Source organism: Eurytemora carolleeae, unplaced genomic scaffold (assembly GCF_000591075.1).
Source record: "Eurytemora carolleeae unplaced genomic scaffold, Eaff_2.0 scaffold1040, whole genome shotgun sequence".
NCBI classification, from domain to species: domain Eukaryota; kingdom Metazoa; phylum Arthropoda; class Copepoda; order Calanoida; family Temoridae; genus Eurytemora; species Eurytemora carolleeae.
This window is the reverse complement of record NW_019396968.1, coordinates 115,205-124,951: the sequence shown is the minus strand read 5'-3', so window position 1 is coordinate 124,951 and position 9,747 is coordinate 115,205. Positions and strand designations below refer to the sequence as shown.

The window sequence follows — 9,747 nt, the reverse complement described above, 5'->3', positions numbered from 1 at the left end:
TTTAAAAAAAATGCCCCCAATTTTTTTTCAAATTATCATATAAAAAAATTTGCCCCCAATTAAAGAATTTGCCCCCATTTCTTTCAAATTTGTCAATCCCAAATGGGATTGAAAAGGGAATTATATTGACCCCTGGCTAATTTACATTCCACGAAAGACTTAAATCTTGTTTTAGTCATAACTCCTATATTGTAGTAGGAGTTTCATTATAACTGGATATATTAGCTAATATAATGCGTTCTCAAACACCTTCAATGTACAAAATGGAGTCAGACAAGGAGTAGTTTCTTCCCCTGTGCTATTCTGTATTTACATTGACAAAATTATCAAGTTATTACGATGTTCAACGATTGGATGCCAAATCCAGGGTGTCTATATGGGAATCTGGGTATATGCAGATGATATTAATCTGCTTTCTCCTAGCAGAACAGGTCTTCAGGAAATGGTGAAAATTTGTGAAAATTTTGCCATAGCTACTAAACTGAAATTTAGTACAAATATTCGAATCGAAAAATGTAAAACTAAATGCCTTTTTTTTTCTAAAGAAAGGATTAATTATAATGAAATAACCCCAATTTTATTGAATGAATTACCTTTACCATTTGTTAACGACTTAAAACATTTAGGAAATGTTCTGCAAAGTGATAATTCAATGACCATAGATTGCAATAAAAAACGAGCTATTTTCATTTCAAAAATTTATTCCCTTAACCAAGAATTTTATTTCAACAGTCCTGATGTTATTTTGAAACTGTATAATATTTACTGTTGTAGTTTTTATGGATCTAGTATTTGGGACTTGAGTTCCCAATGTGTTTCAAAATTGTATACCGCATGGAATACTGCTCTTAGAATTCTTTTTAATGTACCTAGAGATACGGATAGGTACTTGATTGAAAGTATTTCACAATGTTTACATGAAAAAACTATGTTAGCTAGCAGATGTGTGTCTTTCTATGAGACTATTGAAGCAAGTTCTAAGCTTTGCATTAGATTTCTTTCTAATTTATGTAAAAATGACCTCAACACAGTTCTTGGCAGAAATTTATTTTCTATTGCAAATGATTGTTCTGTAAGTCCTTCGGATCTTGGTAAAATGTTAGTTATAAACAATTGAAATATTTTGATGTCCCATTGGAACATGTATGGGAAGTTCCGGTTTTACAAGAACTTTTAAATACAAGAATGAATAATTTATATGTTGAAGGATTCGATGATTACGTAATAACTGAAATGATAAATATGTTATGTAGTGAGTAAAAATCAATGTTTTCTATTTGTGCATAAATTTGCATATTTTTTCTCTTTTCTTTTGGAAACCTGTATTTTCAAAAAAAAATTTATTTAAACAAATTTAAACTACACCATTTATATATGTATTTATATCTTTGTGTGTGAATAAATCTTTATAATATAATAATAATACAATAGTGCGTATAAACAATACCAGAGAATCTACAAGGTAAACAAATCATTTTGCACTATTTGATTTAATGGTTTTAGAAACAAAACTAAAATTATTTTTTTTTCAGTGGAGATTCTGTCTTGTGCTCTTTTGATGAATCTGCAGATTGCAGGCGAAGCAAAGCAATTCTTGGAGTCAATCCTTTCCAGGAATTTATAGTAGCATTTATTCTTATTGTGCAGAATCCGACCCATCCAACCCATTTATGCATTTTGCAATAAGTCCTAAAATATCACCCATTTATAATCAACGCAGCACTTTGCGTATAAATAGAACCAACAAAACCATTTTTTTGTTGAAAAAGTTTAAAATTTTATAAATATGTAAAAATATATAAAAGAAACTGTAAAATTGTCTCAATAGGTTTTGGGTCAAGATTTGAATGGGAATCTTGTAGACATGGCGACGAAAGCTGCGACTGCAGATCAATGCCAAACTTTATGCGAGCAAGTGGCTGCCTGCAACGTAAATATTCATCTTCTATATATAAATTTGTCTGTTTGGGTGTCTGTCTGTCTTTTTGTATCCAATAAACGTCAAAACGGCTGAACCGATCGGGCCCAAATTTTTTGTGGGACATCACGTGACCACAGGGAAGGTTTATGAATGATGAAAATAAAAATAAATGTGTTTTAAAGGTTTTTAATATTGTAAAATAAATTAATTTCTTGAAAATCCGTGATTTTGTTTTTGAAAATCCGCGAATTTTTTTTAAAAATCCGCAAAAAGAATATGTTCACAATTTAAATAGAAATTGGGCGCGAAGAGCCCTAAAATCCTAGAAAGAAGGGCGCGAAGCGCCTTGAATTTCTAGTATTTAAAATTTGGGATTTTAATTAACTCTAGTGCAAAGTTGTCTAAAATTCTGAATAAATATAAATGTTTAGGGATGGATATTTTATGCGCCAAACTGTTTTAAAAAAGGTGGTGAAATTGTCTTTAGAAATATGTAAGTCGTTACATTTTATATATCTTGATAAAATTTTGATATTTGCTTGGTAGAGATAATAAGTTAAAGGGAGTGACCGGCCAGACATTGTAGTAAGAGCGCAAATTAGATCTTTAAATTAGATCTTTTGAAGGCTTGCTTTTAAGGATAGATTTCTTAATGACATGAATAGGAACATATTGCTTGAAAGAAATTATCGATGAAAGCAGGGTTTCTATTCCAAAGCGAAAAATATTTCTTTCGTAGCGAAACACTTTTGCGCGAAAAAAAAACAGCAATATGTCAATCAATCGCAGATTTCATTTAGCGTAAAATTGCACAATTCAGCTTTTTCGCAAATCTGTTTTTGTCCATTTCACTTCTTCCGCTTATTTAGGAAAAAGGTAATTAAGAATGTTTGAGGAAAAGTTGTGGAGGGGAGAGGGGAGCAAGCTGACAAGTTAAATGCAATGTCAATCTTTGTGGATGATAAACCATTAAAGTATTTTAATTACCGTGTGATACCAAGCACTGCTGTTCCTTATAATTAATGATTAAAGAGACTGTGAGCGTGAAATCTGCATTCTCTGCTCAACTACAATATCTAGCCGGTCACTCCCTTTAAGTTTGCCGCCCACTGCATCTTTCTCTGAAAAAAAAACTTTTTGTGAATTTTTTACTCACCCATCATGAAACTTACTCAAAATAAATCATTTGTTTTGTTGTGTTTAATTATAAGATTCAAATCAAATCGTATATTTTAAGTGTTCAACCCGGCCTTATTTCTGGTTTTAAACCCTCCTACATCAGCGTAAACCCTGAAGATCTCTAGGCCAAATCTGAACCCTGAAGATCTCTAGGCCAAATCTGAACCCTGAAGATCTCTAGGCCAAATCTGAACCCTCAAGATCTCTAGGCCAAATCGGAACCCTCAAGATCTCTAGGCCAAAACTGAACCCTGAAAATCTCTAGGTCAAATCTGAACCCTAAGTTTCTCTAGGCAAAATTTTAACCCTGAAATATCTCTAGGCCAAATCTGAACCCTGAAGATCTCTAGGCCAAATCTGAACCCTCAAGATCTCTAGGCCAAAACTGAACCCTGAAAATCTCTAGGTCAAATCTGAACCCTAAGTTTCTCTAGGCAAAATTTTAACCCTGAAATATCTCTAGGCCAAATCTGAACCCTGAAGATCTCTAGGCAAAATTTTAACACTGAAACATCTCTAAGACCAATCTAAAGCAAAATATATATAATGCTTTAAACATCAAGCAAACTCAAAAACTAAAATCGTGTTTATCCATATAATTTGGCGCATTTCCTAAAAAAACGGAATAATCAAATATATTAGAAATAAATCAATTACAGAAAAATGGTTTGCCGTAAAATTTTAGTTTATATTTCTACAATCATATAATTATGGGAAAAACTTTCGATTTTTGATTAAACATTTTTAAACAAAACTATTATTTGTTTTCACTTTTACTTTTGTTGATGTTCTTTATGCTTCAATTAAAAGTTGTAATTATTATTAACACCAAATAATTACATGCCAATAAGTTCTTTTGATTAATCCTTTTTTATTTTAGGCTTGATTAATCTTTTTTTTATTCCATGCAATGTTTTGACAGTGTTACCTTCTATTCGAAATATTTAAACGGTATTGCATATTATTCATATGCAATTATTACTGTATAAAGTGTATAAAGTCGGGGGACACCCTGTATAAAGCCGGGGGACACCCTGTATAAAGCCGGGAGACATCCTGTAAGAAGCCGGGGGACACCCTGTATAAAGCCGGAGGACACCCTGTATAAAGCCGGGGGGCACCCTGTATAAAGCCAGGGGACACCCTGAATAAAGCCGGGGGACACCCAGTATAAAGCCAGGGGACACCCTGTATAAAGCCGGGGGACACCCTGTATAAATCCGGGGGACACCCTGTATAAAGCCGGGGACACCCTGTATAAAGCCAGGGGACACCCTGTATAAAGCCAGGGGACACCCTGTATAAAGCCAGGGGACACCTTGTATAAAGCTGGGTAAAAACAGTCGAAGAATACAATTTCTTTGTAATTTTCAAGATAAAAAGGTACATTTTAGAAAGCTTGCAGGTTGTGTAAAGGAATTGAGTTTTTCCCACAAACTCTGTTGGGTCAAATAGTCTGAGCTAGAAATATCAAAGGTTTACGCCATAAGGTTGCAAAGATATTGAGAAGAGAAAATTTCAATTTGTGGCAAAGACTCAATTCCTTTGTTTTAAAACTTTGAGATTTTGTGATTAAATAGGTTTCGAAGACGATATTGATGGTGTTACTTCATTATCATGTCTAGCAGGACACACTGTAATATCTGTAACATTTTTCCTGTAGTACTACTTGATACTTAATTTGTGCAATATATTGACCCGTACTCACAGAGTTAAACTGAACTGCACAAAAGTATAAAAACCCCCATTTTGTTTTACTGTCGCCGGATGCAAGCGGGTTTCAATCATTTATGGTAAACAAGATCTTGGGCCCTGGAATTACTTGTCAATAATAAATATTAAACAGAGACAAATTTCTACAAACTCTAATCTTTTAATCCTTTTTACTTTGCAACCTGATGTCACAGACTGTTAGAGTCGGCACACTCTAAAAAGCTCACTGTATGTAAATGAAATATAGAGTTGTATTTTCTTTATTCACACTCATTCTATCCACATATTCAGCTTCAGGAACGTACTAATATAAATCACAAGTTGATAAAAGAACTAGAAACAATAAGAATAAAAAGATTAAAACAGTAAATACTAAATAACCATTTGTTGTTAACATCAATAGACTCAATAGTTATTTTGTTAAATCATAATCAATAATTTATCAACTCTTAGACCTAATAGTTCAGATTCGGATATACAATACGGATATACAATACGGATATACAATACGGATATACAAAACGGATATACAATTAATAAAATTTTAATTGAAATCTTCACTTACATAAAATTTTTATCAAAATTCTTTACTGATATGAAATTTAATAGAAAAGTTTTACACATCTGGCTTTATTCTTGCACAAAGCTTTATCTGCCTTATTTTAATAAAAGTCTGCTTAATTCCTATAATTTTGCTAATTTTAGCGAAAATCTAATTTATAAAATTTTTAATTCAAAACATTCAAAAATGTTGTGAAGAGTTTTCTTTCAAATTATAGAGAACTGTGTTCTTGTCAGAAACTCTCATTTGTTCATTCCCTTTCTTTGCAACCCGAAGATATTTCAAACTTGTAAATTCTGTTAGATACAAATTCTAAGTTTGAAATATCAAAGGTTGTCATCAGTTTGCAAAGATTAAAAAAATAAAAAATTTGAGTGTGTAACAGTTCTTTTATTGTAGTTTGTAAGAACTGTTTAAATTGTTCATAAAGAAATTAATTTCAATTAACTATATGGCCTATAAAATAAATCTCTAATATTTTTAGTGGCAATTTTAGTTGCTTGATTTGCAATAACTTTAAATATAAATTTTATTTGATTAATAACACAATGAAAGATGTATTTTCTGTTTGCTTTAATTTTAGTTTTTAGCTTTTTAATGAAAATTCGATTTAAAGTTAGAATTTATGTAAATAATTATTGCATGAAAAATGTTCAATTTAATTTAAACTAAATTTATTTTTTATATTTTTGATGTAACATTATTGACTTTTAATTAATCAAAAAATTGTTTTATTTATTCTTTTTTTTGAATTGTGTGTGTTTTACAATATTTTCGCATAGAAGTTTAATGAATTGTGATTGATAGAAATCGAATAAAATATATATTTATGTTTGCTATGTTTTAGTGATGTGTGATTCAATTTTGTCACAAATTAAGGTTTTCAAAGAAAGTAAAATTATTGTAACGTTGCAACTTTGAAAAAGATATTTGATAGAGGTCAAAACTTTTGAATTTGAAATGTTTTTATTACGTGAAGAATGTAAAATAAAAGCTAGAGGAGCTACAAGGTCACCAAGTCGGGTGAGTAATCTCCTACTGTCTAGTTCTTAATGCCTGAGAGGTAATAGAGATTTTATTTCGAAAATACCAACCATGAGATTAAAACTCTCCAAAAAAGTTGAATTCGAGAATTGTGTCTTGCTAGTTTCTTATGAAACAGTTACAACCCATTGTAGTTCCCCCTAGAAATGTAGGGGGACCTTAGAAATGTTTCAAACTATGAAGTTTAATGACAAAAATTTGAAATATCAAAGGTTTATACCATTGGGTTTCAAAGATCTAAGGATTGAAAATTTGAGTTTGTGAACTTAATTCCTTTTAGATTTTAAAATAGAACTGTTTTTAAGTGAGGTTGGAAATAATTACTTTTACACAAAATTGTAAATATGTAAAGTTACCCTCGATCAAAGGAGGTTAGAAATAATTACTTTTACACAAAATTGTAAATATGTAAAGTTACCCTCGATCAAAGCCCAAAGGAGGTTAGAAATAATTACTTTTACACAAAATTGCAAATATGTAAAGTTACCCTCGATCAAAGGATCAGAGACAATGTCTGTTTCCTTATATTCATTATTCCCTGCAACTGTAAACTTGCACATTTATTTGCCAACTCATCAAACAAGCTATTAAAAGACTATATTCAAGGCAGAAGACCTAATTAAACCTTAGAATCGTCATATCTTAAGCATTTCAAGTCGTCTTTACAGTATCATCCTTTGTAGGTAACTCTGCATAAGTTATAATATGTAGGAGATTAAAGCGATATTGAGAATTCGTCGTTTGAAGGATTTCTCCGTATCAATGATAAAGATCTTCTGCAGATTTAAAACAAGAATATTCAAGAAATGTATCTTTAGCACGAACTAGAAATAAGAAACTAAATACGGGAAGGAGCGTCGTGTAAAATTTTGTTGAAACTATTTGTAAATCCTGAAAATTCTCAGCCTATGTGAAGTAACAAATAATTTCTAATTTCCTTTATTAAACAATCGATTTGAGTTGAATAAATTGTTATCCCCCCCCCCCCTCTATTTATTACTTAAGCTTTTTTGTCGATTTATCTGTAAAGCTTTTTTTCGGACATCTTTTAGTAAAAACTTTAGATAAAATTTCCCACATTTTTGTGTTTTTATTTGCGGATTTTAAAAAAATTTGTCTATATTTCAACCGACCATAAACATTTTCTGTGATCATGTGCAGAGGTCCTAAAACATTTGAGCCTGGTCAATTCAGCCTTTTTGGCGTTGATTAGATGTTGAAAATATACGAAACATGAATTCCTTAGTTTACCTGTTTTGTTAGAGTTGGTCTGTATTTTCCAGATATCTTTATGTAGCAGGGTTGACATTTCCAGCAAGTTTCTGCATAATATTCTTTCTGCTCTGGTTCAAGCTTATCTAGATATCTTTTACAACTGAAAGTTTAAGGGTCTTGCAGTCTATAGACAGAAAGAGACATCTCAGTACACAAGGTTTTTAAGACAATGTGACCCATTTTGTATGTATTTTGTTGTGGTTTGTATTTCCATTAAACATTCTTGAGGCCATTTGAATGTTGAAGCTTTTTTGAGTATTCCAATTTGATCTCGATATCTAATGTGGTCATGATGCTGGATTCTGAGATTTACATCACAACATTTCTGACTTCCGAGACCGAGTTTAAAGAATCTGAGCCGCGGCTTAAATTTAAGCTGCGGCTCAAATATGGTTGGTTCCACTCAAAATCGTATTCAATGTTTCAAGATTTAAGCCGTCGCTCAATCGAAACCGGTTTTTAGGGAATTTGGTAACTCTTGTATTGTGAATTCAAAGACCAATGCTTGATATCGATCTTTTGTTAATTTTATCTTTATTCGATATTCCGCGTAGGTGGAAATCGTACCCTGCAACCACCAGGAAAACTTGAAATGAAGAGATTAAGCATGGATTCTCAAATGTAAAGGGCTTACAGTGGATATCGAGATCAAGCAATCGGAATTATGACTATCCAACACAAAAGTTTCCAGCTGAGGTTACGCAAATTATATCTTACTTTTCTCACCCCTTTTTAGTAATTATCTTAGCCTTATGTATCTAATCCCTCTGCAATCCTATCTTTCACGTACATTTTAAAAAATTTCGCAGATTTTCTTTTTTTTATTTGTGAATTTTCAAAATAGAATTTTTTTAACTTAAGTGTCATTTTTGAAAAAAAGACAAAAAGGCGGATGGCTGATAAAAACGCAGTAGAAGGTTATAATCTATTCAGACAGATTGTAGAAATCCAAAATGTTTGAAAACCTTAGAAGAAAAATGACGCCAAGTTGTCCTTGGTCTCAGGTCAGGATGTTTTTTATTACAATAAAAAGATCTTCTTCATCGATTTTAATATTCCATTTCGGAAATGTTTTTGAACTAAAACAGTCCAGTGCGAGTAATTTTAAAAGCATATTATTGCAATATTTATTTCGTCAAACGCCTTTATTTAGTCTAACGATGAAAATATCATATTTCGTTTTCTTGTGACTTTTTTCTGATTTGAATAAAAATTATTGTTTAAAGATTTTATTGTTTCTATCGTTGGTTTAGGTTCACGCTTTTTATCGTCTCTAACCTGGCTCTGGGGTCCGTCCTTTAGTGTAGAGGACGAATAGATATCTCTTTAGGATACACAGGATCAATCCTACTCGGAGCAGTACTTGAAGTGCAATTTAGTGATTAAAATCTAAGACTGTTGGCATTTATCCAAGGACAGAATTTGCCAATAAATCATAATCTTATGCAATAAACATTTCAGTAAATTTCTAAAGCTCCTAACGTTATGATTAATAGTTGAGGTAAATTTAGGTCAAGTAAGGTCGCCTTGGGTCATTTGAGGTTAATAAAGGAATAAAGGTCAGGTAAGGCAAGGTCATTCGAGGTCATTTCCGATCATTTTAGGTCAAGTGAGGTAAACTCAGGTCAGGTGAAGTCACCTCAGGTCAGATGAATCCCCTGAGGTCAGGTGAACTCAACTCAGGTCATTTCAGGTCAAGTTAGGTCAAGTGAAGTCAACTTAGGTCAGGTGAGGTATTCTCAGGTCAAGTGAGATAAAACATGCGTTGATAAGTTCATTTCAAGCCAGTTAAGGTCATTGCAGGACCAGCTGAGGTTCAAGTTGTCTTGCCACTGTCATGTTTTCTGGGACACCCTTTAATAATAATAAGTGTCCTCTCAGAATTTCTTAGTAATAAAACTGATAGAATCATAAAAATGTTCTTCAATCTTCAGTTTTGTTTTAGCTTATTTCAATCCCAAGATTAATTATTATATGCGAGATATTGGGGCATCAAGAGTTGTATGTTTGGATGTGTCTGCAGTCTAGCAGTCGTCTTCATTTATATCTGTAT

The 9,747-nt window shown here is 32.0% G+C and overlaps 2 long non-coding RNA genes across 2 annotated transcripts; one reads left to right on the top strand and one right to left on the bottom strand.

Moving 5' to 3' along the window:
- Window positions 1-1,628: 1,628 nt before the first annotated feature.
- On the bottom strand, window positions 1,629-9,034 carry LOC111710609 (uncharacterized). Its single transcript, XR_002767090.1, has 4 exons — window positions 8,973-9,034; window positions 7,671-7,777; window positions 2,909-3,042; window positions 1,629-1,689 (listed from the first exon to the last, which is right to left on the bottom strand). It is a non-coding gene; the product is annotated as an uncharacterized LOC111710609 (long non-coding RNA).
- Window positions 1,833-3,786, top strand: LOC111710608 (uncharacterized). Its single transcript, XR_002767089.1, has 3 exons — window positions 1,833-1,930; window positions 2,353-2,414; window positions 3,159-3,786. It is a non-coding gene; the product is annotated as an uncharacterized LOC111710608 (long non-coding RNA).
- Window positions 9,035-9,747: the final 713 nt, after the last annotated feature.